At 41.1% G+C, this 17,826-nt stretch overlaps 1 protein-coding gene and 1 long non-coding RNA gene across 2 annotated transcripts in view; one reads left to right on the top strand and one right to left on the bottom strand.

Moving 5' to 3' along the window:
• Window positions 1-17,826, top strand: part of LOC128782863 (sorting nexin-18-like) — a 47,282-nt gene that overhangs the window by 8,790 nt on the left and 20,666 nt on the right. The window lies entirely within an intron of this gene.
• LOC128782866 (uncharacterized) overlaps window positions 8,718-17,826 on the bottom strand; it is a 278,999-nt gene continuing 269,890 nt past the window's right edge. The window contains exon 2 of the long non-coding RNA XR_008428909.1: window positions 8,718-9,116. This is a non-coding gene — a long non-coding RNA (uncharacterized LOC128782866). The remainder of the gene's footprint in view (window positions 9,117-17,826) is intronic.

Raw genomic sequence — 17,826 nt, 5'->3', positions numbered from 1 at the left:
AATGAGCAGGACTAAAACTGAGCAATGGCTTTATTTGAAGAAGATTAAACAGGGGAAAAAATTTGAATTAATGTCCTGTCTACCAAAAATATGCATAGGTTGTCACCCTGATTTTTAAGAGTTTTCTAAAGCCTTCTGAGTTTACATTCTTGTAGAGAACTTTCCCACACAACTTTCTGTAAACAACCTGTTGTTTTGCATTCTTTCATAGAGGTGGAGAAATTTGATGTACAGGTAGTTTGTCCAGTGTCGTTGGAGAGGTGGCACATTCACCCTCCAATCCACTGGCACCTTTTGAGAACTATAAAAGATTTAAGTCAGAGGAAATAAATTAGTCTCTTCATCGTGACCAAAGCTGTGGTGCGTCATTTTTCCTTGTGTCATCTGGTGACACATAGGTATTCTTAAATATGTTTGTTTTTTCTATTTTCCTGTCCCTCCTCCAATCTCACCTTACCTTACCTTACCTTACCTTACCTTACCTTACCTTACCTTACCTTACCTTACCTTTCTGAAAGAGCAAGATTCACTTAGTCAGTCATGATGTGTTTCTCAGTTCAGGTAATCAGTTTGGAACCTATTAACATGATATATAAATTAGATGATGGATAGATGTTTCATAGCTGATAAAACCCCAGTGATTTTTTTTTAACAACAGGCTGGTAGCCGGTAGCTTCTTGTATAACTGTTCCTCCCATGGCAAAGACTACATGTATTGCTGCACATCAGAAAGTCTATCCATATTGCCTATTTAGCTCCAACAGAGTGGAGAAGTTTTGATTAGAGCTCACACACATAGATTCGACCAAAGACAGTACATCGTCAGCTCTCGTGTTCTTATGGGTACTTGTTCACCGCAGGCAGTAAGATCCTGTCTACTGGGAAAACCTTGTGGACAGTTAGAGAGTAGCAGGACAGTGTAGATATTGGAAAAGTAAAAATTGTTTTGGAGAAAGAGGAAGTACTTTTATTTTAAAAACTATGTAATACCTTTTCAGCTTGAAGCTTATGAAGAATCTAGATAGTCAGATGGTTCTCTCTTGCAGCTGAAAGAAATCCAGGTCTTGCTAAAAGGATTTCCATCCAAACAGGGAAGACAAGAATTGGTAGACTAAAACCAGAAAGTAGCTCTCAGATCTTTTCCAAGTCTTTGTAAGCACATAATTAAAAATAAATGACCTGTCCAATTTTGCAAGTCACCTTTGAAACAAAGTGTTCTGGTTTTGGCTGGGGTAGAATTGTCTTCACAGTGGCCTGTAAGGGGCTATGTTTTGTATTTATGCTGACCACAGGGTTGAGAATACAGAAATGTTTTTGTTATTGATGAGCAGGGCTTGCACAGAGTCAAAGCCTTTACTGCTTTTCTTACTGCCATGCTGGCAAGGGGATTGGCGGTGGTACATGGGAGGTTGGGAGGAGACAACCGGGACAGGGAACCCCAACTGACCAAAGGGATATTCCAGACCATATGACATCATGCTCAGTATAGAAAGTGGAAGGAAGGAGGAAGGGGGAGGACATTTTTAGTGATGGCGTTTGTCTACCCAAGTAACTGTTACACATGATGGGGCCCTGCTTTCTCTATTAAACTGTCTTTATCTCAACCCATGAGTTTTCTAGGTTTTACCCTTCCAATTGTCTCCCTGATTCTACTGGTGGGGGAAGTGAGTGAGAGGCTGCATGGTACTTGGGTGCCAGCTGGGGTAAAACCACAACACAAGGACATGTCTCAACCTTTCCAGCCTCTTTCCACAACTTCATTTTTACACTTTATTTGGACAGTTAAAATGCCAAGTTAATGTGTGCAGACTGTATAAGCTCATCTAGCTGATACTTTATTTTAAATTGCCTGGTTCAAATAACTGGAAATTCAAATAAAAAATGAAATCACACTTGGCTTAGCCTCCAAAACATTAGTTTTATTGGCAGACTAGAGCAAACAAATGGCAAATGCTTTCTACACAATCTTGTTTATCTCTTTCACTAAGGCCATGAGAATTTAAATTAAAAATTTTTTAAAAAGTGAAAAGTGGGGTTTGGAGTGGTTGTCTCATGAAACTAGTAACAGAATAGATACATTTAAAAATCTGTTTAGGTCTTGTCAGTAATTTTCAATGAAAAACTATGGTTTGTTGCTTGCATAGCAGTGTGGTGTAACGACCCAGTTAAACATTCACACTGGAGGTGCTGCACACCAAAACTTTTAGATTTTTGGAGGGGACTCTAGAGCTGAACTGAACATTGTCAATGGAATAACTTAATAATTTTCCAGTAGCATGAGCATTTTGAAGACACTCAACCTGCACAGGTATGATTACAGTCCTTGTAGATCTGGATAAATAAATTGGCCATGTATGCTCTTCCTATGTCTGTGTACACCAATTTGCAGGTGTATGCGTGATGAGTCTAATCAGATCTTAAATATGGCATTATTAAAAAAATAAACATTTATCATGTCCATTAACACTGGTAGCTTTTTTAACTGAGTGACATTTGACACTGCATTCTAACACCATCATTAATTGTTTATATATTAATTAAATCAATGTAAATTTTGAAAGCACCTGTTACAATCTGCTAATTATAGAGGAGCAAAGTGAGCTCTCAGTGGGCTGCAGATAGAAACGTTAGGTTCTAATATTCCCCAAAACGAGATTAAAACCAAACGAGGTTAAGTGTTGATACCCAAAAAAGACATATATTTTATTTAACAGTAAATGAGAAAGAAAAAGAAAGAAATAGAAAAAGAGGTGGGGAGGGACAGGAAGAGTGACAGAGACAGATTAAGTAGAAATATATCACCCCTCCATGGGTTACGGCAACATCTTGTTGCTTCCCTCCATCTGGTCTTCTTGGTGGTGAGGGATCCCCACTGAAAGGCATATAATTCAATGGATTCATATACATTTGGGCCAGGTGGGAACGCCCAGGCACCTCCCCTGGAGGAGGGCGAGTTTGACACTTTGTTTCAAGACTGGATTGGTTGCATCATTTTTCATCACGTGCAGTGCTTTGGTGCAAGGCTTCAGGAATGTGTGAGGAGCACTTCGGGGGTCTTTGATGGATTATGACACCTCCTCAGCTGCCCCTCACATGAATGTCCTGTGGATGCAGTTTCCCAGGGTAGGGGGGAGGTTTTTTACAACTGAGCTAGTTTGTGTAAGGGAGGATGGGTATTCACTGTCTCTAACCAGAGGTTGCACCACACACTCAAAAACCTCCTTATCTTCCCCCCTTGTTTGGGGAGGGGGAGTCTGTGCAAACCTGGCAGCAAGAGATAAGCTTGGGGGCTATGGCCTCCTCCAGCCTGAAGTCAGCAAGGGATGATTTTCATGACAGCTATTGGGCTTGGTCCTCCCATTAATGCTTTCCCAGCCTTATCTGTTTCTTCCCAGACCTGAGATGATTGAACAAAAGTGTCACTTTATCTTATCTCAATTTGTCTTAGGTGGCTTAACTCACAGTTCAGGGTTTCAGTCAGGAGGCCCATTCAGGATGAGGTGGGCTTTGTTGGTGCAGCTTCATTTTACACTTTTGCCAAAATGGGCAAAAGTCTTTTATGGCAATGTTTAAGCCATAAATTATAACATTTGAGTCTGTGACACTACCAGATGAAAATTAATCAAGTTTCCAAAATCTCTAGGAAAGAGTTCTATTTTTGTGTGATCTCTGAATTGTGTAGATTAGAATATGATTTAATTGTGAACTGAAGAATGCAGAGTGGCATAAATTATGAGCCTAGATTTATAAGATACTAGTATTTTATTCTGGAGTTGGTTTTGGGTTTGTTTGTTTTTTTGGGTTTTTTTTTTTTTTTGACCAATGGTCAATGAAATAAAAAATAAACTTCATTGGATATAACTGTTGTTAGGTTGCAGTTTCTAAAAGCATTAGAGCCATTTTCGCATATCTATACACATACCCCCAGTAGTAAAGGAATTAAAATTTGATATGTTTTATTTTTATATTTCTAATTTTCATTATGGAAAATAGAACTTGGTTAAAATAGTTTTCCACCATCAAGAAGCATATAATCTTTGAATTAGAAAGCCTTTTTTTGAAAACTATTGCCATTCCAGGCAATCCCCAAATGGACAATAATTAGCATTGACTCCATGATTCACAGAAAACTGATCAATCTCTTTATTATTATATCATTATTAAGAAACCCATTGCTTTTATAGACAGTTATGATACACCTGGACCTAATTGGTCCTCCAATCCGAACACCATCACCATTGGCTAATTAAGTGCAGCAAGTTAAGATAAGAATTGTTTCTCATTCTTTGATCTTCTCATGGACTTTTCCCGAGGAGAATGCCTGGGAAAATTGTTTCTCTTTGTGGCCAGAGAGCTGCTGCCACAGCCTATTGTGTTGGCATTTACGGAAAAAAGAAATTTACTTAATCATTTTGCTTTTGATGCTAAAGGTGACTTGCTTTTTCCTGTTTACAAATGTAAAACCAGATTTTAAAGAAGCAAGTAATTCCTACATTAGTTACTGCAATGCTACTTTTCCCCTGTGACATTTATTTTATATAGTTAAAATTTTTACTGATAAATTCTGTTTTTAATGTCAAGCAAATCCCCATTATGCTGCTTTCCATTGTAAATCATGGTCAGAAAATAGAATGCATATTAGTAAAGAACTGTTATTACTATTCTCATATCTTTGCCTGAGAGCCCCTTAATTTCAAAATTCTAATAATTCAGAGAGAGGGGGTTTACATTTTCCATTCCAAGGGAGGCTCCTGCCATGTTAGCAGACACCTGTCTTTCAAACCAAGACATGTAGGCTTCTTTTGATAATCTGTGTTCAAAGCATTCTTAAGCAAATTATCTGTCAATGTAGTAAAATCTTTATTCTTCTTCATACAATTTCAACATTTCACTTTGAGTCGAGGGAGGGAAGTTTGGGGGCTTTTTTTCGAGTAGGATTTCATGCTATATGTAATCTCATTTAGTGCTTCTGTATCTTCCCCCATGTTGGATTTAATGTTTTGATTGTGTAGCTTTGAGCTAAGTTGGATCAAATACCTAAGCCATTGATAAAACTAAGCCACCATCTCCACTCCCTCCAGGCCAAATCCTTTTTAAAAATTGGATTAGTCATTTGAGTCATCCTATTATATCTTTACTAGATCTCTTCTAAGTGGGACGGCCATGTAGACAGGATTGTTCTGGCATCAGTCTGCTGGATTAGAGATAATGTTGTTTCTTTCAGAGAGAAGGCAAATAAAAAAATGTGCTATGTGCACATGGGCTACCCAGGGCTTGCCCTTTCAGATTTAGGCAAAGAGCTGTAGATAAATAAGCTCATGATTAGGTTATTTGGTAAGGACAAAGTAAAATTATTTCATTTTCTGCTTTTGCATCCTTTTATGAAAACCACTAAAAGCAAAATTATGAATATATTGGTTTTTCCCTTCTTTTCAGAGATGGTGTGTCATATTAGAGACAGTGTCTTGTAGTAAAAGTAAAGCAAAAGGAGTTGTTAGACCCATTAAAAGCTCTGCCTTCAATAGCGAGTAGTCTGCTTTGAAGGAAACATCATGTCTACCATTTAATATGATGGGCAGCTGAATGGTGTGGAAATGCAAGTTGTTTTACTTTCTAGTAAGTAATGTACCAAATTTTATTGTTTAACTTGCTGACAGTGGAAAGATTAAAAATAGTTTATTGCACAGGTCATTTTATTTGCACAAGATTTCTCAGGTACAACTGCTGAAAAATTTTCTTTGTCATACTTGGGGTTTCTTGTAGGAGCACAATGTTTTCTCACCATAGCTGTCTTTCTCCACGAGGGAGCCATGTCTCAGAGAGCCTTTGGACTTTGACACAGTGTCTTGGGGGAGGCTGTTGCACCAAAGCTTGTTGGCCAGGGGACTTCTCAAAGGTAGCAATCAGGAATCTGTCACTCTTTGGTTTTCCACAGTTACCACTGATGTCAACTCTGGAATGATCACTCTCCTCAGCTTTTTTTCCATTCTGCCATTTTTATGGCTATTGGTTTTTCAGTGTCATTTACAGTAGGGTTTACAAATAGTAGTAGTATTGATTTGTGCTTAAGCATCTGGTAGCCAGCTGTGATATTTCCATCCCTCAGAATGGTTACTGCTTCTCACCTGCAGCATGACTAGCAGTCCTGGCAGTGTACTAGCCCACGCTTGTCTGCCGCCCAGAAGTGCTGAAGCCAGCTGGGAAAATGCAAAGAGCTGTCATGTGAGGAGCTGCACATATTGTTGGGCTAGCACTTAGCTTACTGCTTAACTCTCCTTCCTTACCCCAGCTCCATTAGAAATATATTTCAGAAAATAATGTTCATTGTAATATATGAAGGAGAGTCACAAGACTAACTGACACCAAGGTCAGTGAAGAAGGAGGGGAAGGAGGTGCTTTAGGTGCCAGAGTCAAGATTCCTCTGCAGGCCATGGTGAGGACCATGGGGAAGCAGGCTGTCCCCTTGCAGCCCATGGAGGTCCATGGGGAATGCAGAGATCCACCTGCAACCTGTGGGGGAGGTGCCCATGCCGGAGTGGGTAGATGCCTGGAGGAGGCTGTGATCCAGTGGGAGATCTGGTGGAGAGAGGGAACCCCTGCTCTCAGGCTAGAGCAGCATGTCCTTGGAGGACTGCACCCCGTGGAAGAGTGACTGACCCACACCGTTGCAGTTTTGGGAGGACTTTCTGCCTGTGGGAGGAAATCATGTTGTAGCAGTTTGGGGAGGACTGCTGCTCGTGAGATTGGACCCACACTGGAGAAGTTAAAGTAGAACTGACTGCTGTGGGAAGGGACCCCACAGTGTAACAGGGGAATGACTTCTTTCCCTGAGCAGCAGAAGAAAAACTTGGATTAGTGTGGTGGGTTCAGTGTTGGCTAATTACCAGTGCACTCACTAGAATGTACTTACTCATTTTTTACTGTGAGATAGGATTAGGAGAAAGGCAAAGTAGGCTGAAAACTGTAAAAGGATATTAAAAAATTATCAATAGTAATTTAAAAAAAGAGTAATAAGAATCAGAATAAAACTTTGAGAATACTTCTCGTGCTCCCACAACTTTTTCTTTCTTACAACATACAGAAGCAATTTAGTTAGTTTAGCACTTCTAAAATATTCTTTTTTTAAGTTAGAGAGAGAAGTCCCTCTTGTTAATGTTATGGACACTTCTCCACAAGAAAACAGTTTTTCATGGCTTTTAATTTTTCACGAATAGCAGCTGCCTGGGGAAATCTGCAATAGTGAAATCCCTCCTATTTTTTCATAGTTTTTCTCACAACTGTGTCTATGGGCTATGTCAACTTATGGGGTACTAGTTTAAAGACAAGCTATTCAAGAGCAAAGGTTCTCTTAATCTATCTTTGAAATCATCTTTATCTCTGGGAATAGAAGTCTTCTTTTCTCTCTGAGGGTATAGGGTCTTCATCACTCTTTCTTTTTCTGTTCAAACTTCTCATGGATCAGCTACTTCAACATATGCTTGGCATGGAGGCCTTTGTTCGATATCTACAATTTGAACACTTTCATCTCCTCATACTTTCATGCGTTATAGGGAAAAAAAAAAGTCTGATGTGTCAATTACATCCTTCTCTGTAGCTTTACAAGAGGATTTCAGCCTAAAACTAAAGGCATCTCCTCATCCCTCTCATCGGGGACTTGGCTTCTTCACTAGGTTGGTGAAGGGCTTGGAACATAAGTCCTATGAGGAACAACTGAGGGAGCTGGGGTTGTTTAGCCTGGAGAAAAGGAAACAGAGGCGACCTTATCACTCTCTACAACTTCCTGAAAGGTGGTTGTAGTCAGGTGATGGTTGGTCTCTTTCTCCAGGCAGCAACTGACAGAACGAGAGGACACAGTCTCAAGATGCATCAAGGGAAATATAGGTTGGATATTAGGAAAATGTTTTTTACAGAAAGGGTGATAAAGTTCTGGAATGGTCTGCCCAGGGAGGTGGTGGAGTCACCATCCCTGGATGTGTTTAAAAAAAGACTGGATGTGGCACTCAGTGCCATGGTTTAGTTGAGGTGTTAGGGCATGGGTTGGACTCGATGATCTTTACTGTCTCTTCCAACCTAGTAATTCTGTGAATTCTGTGAATTCTTCTTCAGTGACTTCGGTGTTTTCATGTTGTTTCTTTACATGTCTGCACTTTTGTCCTGTTCTCTCATTCGAGGGAGGATTGAAGCACTGAAAGAAGTAATCTCTCGCCCAGGGCCTGCAGATGGTCACGTGACCTCAGCCGGGCTCAGTAGCTTGCGGTGGGAAATGCGGCTGGGCTGGGGGGAGCGGCTAGAATCTCAGCAGCCAGCACACCAGGGTTGATGGCTTCTCCTCTCCCCTGCCCGGTGGTTGTGGGTGAATCTCAACGGTGGTAGAAACTTGGCCGAGCCGGTTCCGGCCCGGGGCTGCCCCTGGGGCCCGGCGGACCCGGCTCGGCCCCGGACTGGCAGCCAGGAGCAGGGTTTAGTAGCAGCAAAGTGTTAGCAATCAGCCACAACCCAGCCCAGCCTCAGCCCCACAGTCTCCCTTCTCCCTGCCCGACAGTCGCTGGGGGCGGGGGGTGAGGGGGGGGGGACGGCCCGGCAGGCGCCCTGTCGCAGGGGCCACCCGGCCCGGCCCCTATTCCCTCTTTGCTGACCAAAAAAGAAAGAGAAAATTCCCGAGATTTTTCGTTTTTTACATGAGTGTGATAAATTGAGGCGAATAATTTGATTCAGCCTTTTTAAGGTCAATTAGAATTTTATTAATTACAGCAAGCAGTAGCAAGCAAAACAGCGCTGGGTGGGTAGGGGTCTCCAAGCCGCCCCTCCTGCAGTGTCCCACACTGCAGTGCCCCACACCCCACTCCCTTATTCAGTCTCTTTTTATAGTTTCTTGGAGGTTTCTTCATTCGTGTCTCTTGCGATAGCGGTGTGCGTAGCTTGAGCATCCCTCTGCATCGTCTCTGCGTTGTGTCGAGGCAGGTGATCGTTGATTTCACAATCGGTTCCGGACAGTGATGGGCGTACCCGGAGCACTCCTACGTTGTCTAGTCCGGTGGCCGTTGCCTGGTGGTCGCTGATTTCATAATCAGCTCCGGCCATCCCCCAACATCCTTAGCCTGTGTCTGCAAGAGAAGCTAAGAAAAGCTCCCTATATGGTGATTAATCATACTTGTGATCTTGCGGTTTTCAATATGTTTATAGCCTTGCAATATGCCTGTAGCCTTGCGGTTTGTAGTTGCTGTTTCCCAACTTCACAGATGCTTCCCCTATCTCCTAACAAGCAAGCTAGTCCCTCATACTTTAATTTTAGATTTCCTCCTTTAATATTCCAATTCTTTGATGAACAAACAAGTTACCACAGTTTATCACATGAGTGTTTACAGAAGCGTATCAGCTTTCTCAATAATTTCACAAATTGTCAATTCTCAAAACTAATTACTGATTAGTATTTTTTGTCAGACATGGAAGAAACTGCTAGCAGCTTCCCTTTGTATCACTTCCATGAGTACCTCCCATACAAAACCACCACAGAGACCAACTGACCAAAACCCCCACCCTCTCTCTCCCTTCCCTGTTGGTGGGAAGGAGGGAGGGGTTGGGGGTAAAAAGGTGCTTTTAAGGGCTTTTTTTTTTTCCTCATTTTGGTGCTGTGATCTTGTTAGTAATAAATGCACTTTCTATCTCTAAGTCAAGGCAGTTTTGCCCTTGGAGTGCTTTCTCATGGTCCTTAACTCACAAACCCTTCGTTAAATTTTCTCTCCTCTGCTCAGCTGTATCAGGGGAGGGTGAGTGAGCAGCTTTCATGGGTGCCTGGTATTTGACCAGTGTCAAACCATGACATCCACACAAACCAGAGCTGAGCCAGAAGGAGAAAAGGAAACAAATCAACAGGCACCGTGTCCACACAAACCAGAGCTGAGCCAGAAGGACAGCCAAAGTTGATAGCAGTTGCGTCTGTTCAAAAAAGAAAATCCAAGACTAAATCAGTTTGCATAGTGAATGGTGAGGAAGAGGCAGGACCTTTATACCCAGCAGAAGAGGCAGGTTTTTTTCACCTTAATGATTCTGTGATTCAATTTCTATAAATGACCCTTGTTAAATGTGTTATATAATCTTGTGTTGTCTAATTTCATATTTCAAAACAAGCCCTGAAACCTGCGAGTTTCTCTTAAGCATTTAGTAGCATTCAGTGAGTACCACTGCCTGTTTAACATCAGTCTTTGGGCAATGAAAAGCAGTATCATATCTGCTTTTCACCACCTTTAAGAACAGAAATAGATGTAGCACAGCTTTTTGCAGTGTCTTTGATCTAGGCCCTCTTCACTGTTTGAAAGCTAATCCTGATCACTGGAACACAGTCTCCTGACAGAAGGTCTTTTCGTCAGACCAGAAGCTTTAAATGCATGGGCAAGTCTTTACAGAATCTGTAGAGCTGGAGATTTAAAAAAAAAAAATATTATTCCAGATTTGTATCCAGCTAATACCAGCTAATATGCATTAGGAGGTGACTCCTGTTTCTTTTTCCTAAAGTGTGTGCTAGCCTTTTCTAGGGCTGTTATAGTTCTGCTTTTGTTTTGAGATACATCTTGCTCATTGGATTGTCCAAACCAATGCTCAGTGTTCACATCTTTAAATTCAGAAACCAGGTTATGTTTCTGCAAGTATACTTAGGGCAGAGGGGGCTTGCTCAGTCTCAACAATCCACAATGGCAGCAGTGGGAGCTGGGAGGTGCTAAGGATGATGTATAGATTAGTGAAGATGGAATAGGGGGAAATGTTCATGGTGTACAACCCGGAGTGAGACCAGTTAGGAGTTGTGGGCTAGGAGGCATTAGGGGTTAGCACAGGTCCTGTCCTCCACTCAGGCATCTCTGAGCAAGACCCTTGTTTTCAAGCACAGGTGCACATAAGGAGCTGCTCTCTTGTCCCTTGTTCCTTCATGCTGTCCTCCTCCTCCCTTTCACCATTAGAAACCTGTATGGATTGATATGTCCTTGGCAGCAATGGATGTCTGCTCAGCATTTTGCTCACGTAGATTCAAATACAAGGACTCTAAGCTATGGAGAAGTGTTTTGAGAAAAAATGAGATGAAATGTGGTATGTTATTGTTAGTAATGCTGTTTGCAAAGTTGTTTAAACAACTTTTTTATTCCTAGAAATCACTAAACTGTCTTGCAAACTTCAGTAGATACTGTACTAATTAACAATGACATTTTAGAACAAATTATCATTGTTTTTTTAAATAAAACACATTGGCTTTTTTATGTGTGCTTTGGCAAGGTTCTTTGATAGACTTAAAATAAGCTAAATTTTTCCTTCTATTAAGTTATTTTAAGGTTAATTGTTTCACTAATAATTCAGCACTTCATTTAAGGCACTTCAAAAACACAAGCAAATTTGTGCTTAAGCATATGTATAAGCTCTTGTCATACATTGCTGACTTGCAGTTGTAGTCTGCCTAGGTTTTAAAGGAAATTCCAGTATAAGATCAGTATGAATCTATATGCATTAAGAGAGCAGTATTATTGGTTTCAAGCTTTCCCCTTGAATTCCTTTCAGTAATTATAAAATTTTCTATTTATTTTTTAATTACAAAAAATGCACAATGCATTTAGTGGTTAATGGTTTAGTGTTTGTATTGAGTCTGACTGAAATAGAGTTCATTTTCCCTTAGAAGCCGTCACAGTGCTGTGCTTTGCATTGGTAGCTGGAAAGGTATTGATAACACACCAGTGTTTTGGCTACTGCTGAGGAGCACAGTCCCTCTAACATTCCTTCCCCCCATCAAGGCGCTGGTAGCAGGCAAGATCCTAGGAGGGGACACAACTAGACCAGCTGGCCCAAATTAACCAAAGGGATATTCCATACCGTATGACATCAGCTCAGGTATAAGGGAGAGAGGAGAAATGGCGGGGGGGGGGGGAGGGCATTTCTTATTCTACGTTTGCCTTCCGGAGTGTGAAAAACACCAATCACTTTTTTTTTAAAATCTTAAAAGTTTATTAGCTATAAAATAGGTATAAAAATAGTAATAAAATTAGAGTAATAAAAATTTGGACAATGAGGATTAGGACACTACGAGACAATAAAAAGCAAAGAATTACGGACGCTGGGATGTTTTTGGGCACTAAGCTGCCAAAAACATGCCTTGCGAACAAAGGAATAACCCTTAAAAGCAATAGCCTGTTGCATATTCATATATCTCATACATGATGCATACATTCCTTGCAAATTAAGAATTTTTCTGGTTTTTGTCAACTTCTTCACCTTAATCCTGGTGGTTCCATAAAGACAGAGAGAAGGTGGAAGAATGTTTGTCTTTTCTGATAAGGAGGCTGTAACTCTTTAGATTTCCTGTTGCTGTTATCTCTGTGCGAAGAGTTTCTTGATTATCTTATCTCTTTTCTTGAGCTAGTAAAAAATATCTTACATTGCAGAGTTTCTATTTTAACATTATGTTGTAACCTAAACCTATATTTAACACAATACTTAAAAAGGATTAATACAGTATTACAAAATAACCCTCCATAATACATATAGTATTCAATTTAATATTTGCGAAGAGCCAATCATAAAATACTCATTTTTCACAATCCCCCCTCTTATTCTTTATAAATCATTTGGCTTGAGCAATATTTCTTACCCACTTGCATTCTTTGGACTATGTTGGTAATCAAATAAAACATGGGATTAAACAAGGAAGAAATGTCAAAACAGTTGTAACACACAAAAGGAAGAATCCTAATTTCTTCCCCCATCCCATCCTCAATACATTACATCACCAGTTAGTTTTTAACATTGTTTTCCAAATTTTTTGGACCGGTACCTGGTTTGGTTTTTTTTTTATATATCCTTTGGTTTTTTTGGTTTTTTTTTTTTTTAGGATGATGTCCCCGTTGTCATCTATTTTCAACAATCTGATATATTAAACTTTCCACAAACACCCCCTGCTTTAGCCAATAAATACTCTAAAGCCAACCTATTCTGATAAACTACAGTTTTTGTTTGGCTTTGCTGACTCAATATTAATTCCAATGCCTGAGCAGCTTTGTTTGTTATCTTCTCTATAACTGCTTGGAGTTCTGTAATAAGATTCAGTATACAATCTGGGGTCAATATAGAGCTAGATTGCTGTACTGGATTCACCTTTTTGTTTACTAATTGCCTTTTTACCAAATCTTGGACTATATTTCTAAGATCAAATGTAAAACAAATCCATCTCTCTCCTTTTGGACATTCAATGCTCCATCTAGTACCACTTTTTCCTAAGTTCCTTGTAATCCAATATTTTTCCCCATTTTTCCAGCAGGTACTTAATTTGGATGGGTTATAACAGTGGCTGTTGACATGGGTGTGTGTAACAAAAACTGAACTTTGGTTTCTTTCCATGTAATACTTTCTGTAGCATTTGTGACACGATCTTGCTGGTATCTCGAAAGGTAAAAGAACAAATGAGTGTCAGAAACAGGAATAACAGAGGTCTGGTATGGCTTATACCCCCACCTCCCCTGCCTATGGAACTGCTTCCCATATCGGGTATATGGGATCTTCTCGGTGGCGAGTACAGTGGTCAATCCAGGCTTGCCCTCTGTTTCCCTTGTCACTCCTTTTTTACTAATTTTTTTAGGCAAGTTGTTTTCGACACTCCTTAACTCTGTTTTCCCACCGTTCCTCAGGTATCTCTCAGTCAACAGGCACCGATAATTCCTATCCACAAAACAAAGTTATTACTTCAGTTGTTTTGAGTTCTATCTGTATAGGGGATAGATTCAGTACTCAATACTTCTTGCAACGAGAGCATAGATTTTGTGAACTACAATACCAATTATTCCCATAATTTAAACATTTAGTTATAAGCCAGCTAGTATTGGTTTGAATCAAATAAAGTATATAGTATAGTACTAATGGTAATTTCCCTTCTTCCCTGTACAAGTCACAGGCTAAGGCCAGAATATAAGAACTCTTTGACTAAAACAGTCCCGATCCTCCTGTTTGAAGTGGCAGTATTCCTCTCCCAAGGAGGTGTCGGATGCATCTCAGGGCTTATTCAGGCAGTGCTTGAAACCAGTGATGTAAGCTTTGCCTTATTTCTCAGTTAGGTGTTATTCTTTGTACCTTCCTTGGATCATTTGGATCTTCCCAAACTGTTACTACCCAGTCCCAGTTGAAAGTCCATTTGGTATCACCCGGTTTAGATGTGATAGTCCATTCCTTAAGTTTCTTCACAAGTCCTTTGATTTTGCTGGCATGAATTCACTCTCTTTCCATGGTTTGGATTGCTGCTTTAGTGGTACCTGAAAAGGACTTCTTAATAAACACAGTGTTAAAAGAAAGACAATACTGAATTAACTTTTACCATTAGTTTTCTTCAAAACTTCTTGGGTTAACTAAAAGCTTTTTTTGCAGCCGTCTCTTATTCTTGTAGCCAGCTGTGTTAATAGCTGCAGAGGCAAAATCTTCTTCCTGTAAGCTATAATTAGTTAAATAAGAAAGACCAGGCCAATTTTAACACGAGAATTATCACATCTCTTGCTTTTTACTTTTTGGGCAACATTTAACTGTTTTAGCCTTACAGACCCATTCTTCAGAACAAAAGCCTCTTCTTCTTAATATCAAAAAAAGAAATCTTGCTTTAAAAATAAGCAACTTTGTGAGGTTTGGAGAGCCAGCGAGAGATTAAGGCTATCTCTGCCTTGATCTTATCTCTAATGCTGGCCCCTCTCCTTCTTTTCACAGCAGTGCGTGCTTTTAACGCTGTCTCTGGCAGACAGCCGCCCATGCGGAGGGAGGCCGGAGACGAGGCCCGGGCCTCGCTTCCCTCTCATCCTGTCTCTCAGCCCTCGGCAGCACTTGCCGGGTCCGAGGATACCATCTTGGACTCGGGACCTTAGCAGGCTGGGAGCCACCCCTGGTAGTTCCATCATGGAGCCAGCCCACTCCTCAGCGACAAACCCACGCAATCTGCACCCAGCACCGCCGCCGGGGCGGCTAGTGCAGCCGGAAACCCCTCACTCTCTGGGACCCTGGCACAACCAAGCCAGCCCCCAAAACCCAGTGGCACCTCACGCAAACCGCGCCCTGCGCCACTTCTACCAGGTGGGTGAAACACTGGGAGTTGCTGCGCTGGGTCACCACCATGAATCAGCTCCTGCCGCAACCCCTGAGACCCCACTTCCCAACTTTGACAACCCTAAACCTGGCGTCCCCAGGTGCTTTTGGCATTCTATTTCCTTAGTCTACATATCTTCTTTTTCCTTCAAGGAGGGACCGTTCTGCTAAACTTTTTCCGGACCCCAGTTCGGCATTGAACAGCTTCCTAACAACCATGTGTTAAGACACTTCTCTGCCCTTTATGCAGAGGCTGCATTCAAACCCTTGTCCTCTTCTAGCACCAAGACATCATCACTCCACATTCCAGCATCCCGGAGTCTGCCAATCACCCCTCCCCCCTTTTTCAGCTTCTTTCTTCCTTCCCTTCTCTGATTCAACACACCTCGGACCGCATGAGGTGTACACACAACTAGTTTACTTCTAAAAGTAAGCTTGCGACCTTCTTTTACTAGGATCACAGTAGCTGCTATAGCTAGAATACATACTAGCCAGCTGTGGCTTATTGGGTCTAGCACCTTTGAAAAACAAGTTATTGGTCTCTTTACTCCTCCCGACTCCTGAATTAAAATTCTGAGCTAATCCATTTTCTACATTTATGTGGAAATGAAAAGGGTTTTTCTAACGAGGGTAAGCTTAAAGCTGGTACTTAGGCCAGTTTTAACTTCAACTCTTCTAATTTAACATCATTTTCCTTTGTTAATTTTCTATATAAAAATTTTATTGCTTGTGTGTACCCATCAATCCATAATCTGCAATATGCTAATAATCCGAGTAGTCTTCTGATTTCCCTCTTTGAAGAGGGAGGGGGAAGATATAAAAATCCTGAAATTCTCTCATAGCTGAGTGTCCAGCTACCCTTACTTATTAAGTGTCCAAGATATTTTACCTCTGGTTCTACAAACTGCAGTTTCCCTTTTGATACCCTTAATCCTTTTTCCCGCAGAAAATTCAAAAGCTTTATGATAGCATCTCTAACCTCAACTTCAGCTTCCCCAGATAATAAAAGATAGTTCCCCTCAGGCTTCTTTACTGGGAAAATAGGGGTATTATGAGGAGACATACAAGGTTCTAATGTCCCATCTTTTATTAGTCCTTCTATTACTGGCTTCAAACCTTCCCGTCCTTCTAAGGATATAGGACACATATGGGACAATCTTCTCTCTCAACTGTGACCCTTATAGGGTCTATATCTAATCCTCCCCTATTTCCTTCCCCAGCCCAGATTTCCTTGTTAATTTTTTTTTTTTTCTCATCTTCCTGGCCAAGTTTTAAAACTCTAGCTGTCATTTTCCCTTTTCTGGTATAACCCCTATTTCTAGTTTTACCTGTAAGTTTCTTCTTAATAAGTTGCTACCTACCCAGGGACCAATAAGACATCCTCCATCTAAATTCTAGTTTCTCCCTCAATTACCAAATCTTTAACAACAGGAACTGTGAAACTCTCTCTTTTTGCCCCTATTACCTTTACAGTATCTTTGCTTACACTATAACCTTTTGGAATATTTAACAAGCAGGTTCTTTCTGCCCCTATGTCTACCACAAATTCTAATTCTTCTTCTTGGGGACTGTCATGGTTTGACTGATTTATTAAAGAAATATGGATATTGATCTAGCACCGATATCCAACTGTGATGGACAAAAACTCCCTAACGGTTTAAAGTTAGAAAGTGTATGTTTATTGCGATGCCGGGCAGCGTGTGGGATAGCTCCCAAATACACACCGCGCCTTTCAAATGATTACAGAGTCCTTTTATCCACACAAGAATTGAATACCCAAAATACAAATACATATTCATAATTTGGTACATCCCATTCCTCACTTCGTATGCTAATCATTTCAAAAGCTATTAAGCATGCGTAGTTTGTTCCTTGAAATGGGTCGGTGGTCCCTTTCATGGGGAGGGGTACCAAAATGAGGAAGTAAATGAGGTCTTCCTCATTCTGACCTTTCTACCTTTTCAATGCAAATAGGACAAATGGACCTTGGTAGAACTCCCTGATGAAGTTCCCACCCTTCAGATAATTGTCAGTTTATCAAGGGAGAGAGGAGTCTCTCTTGCACCATAGACCCCTCAGGAAACACAGTTGCTACGTCCTGTGTTTCTATGTCACACATGGCAACCGCCCAGAGAAAATCTGCTAGTGTGACACTCTTCTTTCTATGTCACAGTGTTCTTACTACCGTGCATGGACAGACTGCCTATAGGGTTCTTTTAAGGATGCTTTGCCATGGACCTAAAGAGCCAACAGTTCAGCTTCTCATCTTGGGACTACAGTCCACCCCTTTCTTCCTCCCCTGGGGCTGAGGGTTTAAGAACAGTGATCATTTTCTTCTTGAAGACAGAGGGCATTATTATACCTTCTTCAGCTTTTTTCTGGTTTTATTATTTCTGTGCTGGTGCCATCAAACTCTCTGTCCCTTTCCCTCTTGGGGGGGGGGGGGGGGGAACAAAGGCATCTCCGTTTCTCTCTACCATTCGGTCCGCAGGAGCTGGCTCAGTTCCAGTCCTTCAGCCCCGGGTCCTACTTGGATTAGGCCACATGGCTTCCCCTCCCCCACCCAGCCTGGGGCTGGGCAGGGGAGAGTCTGCACTCTCCGACAACCGGAACTAAAGAGACAGTTTCCTTGGGAGTTCTTGCTTTTAACTCCCTGTGTTCTCAGAGGTGTGTCCATACCTTCAGTGGTCAGTCCAAATGTCAATATCTAAAACTGACCACTGATTGGTTTGACTA

The sequence above is a fragment of the Vidua chalybeata genome (genome assembly GCF_026979565.1).
Source record: "Vidua chalybeata isolate OUT-0048 chromosome W unlocalized genomic scaffold, bVidCha1 merged haplotype SUPER_W_unloc_12, whole genome shotgun sequence".
Lineage (NCBI taxonomy): Eukaryota > Metazoa > Chordata > Aves > Passeriformes > Viduidae > Vidua > Vidua chalybeata.
The sequence above is the reverse complement of the archived record's forward strand: the minus strand, read 5'-3'. Positions and strand labels throughout refer to the sequence as shown.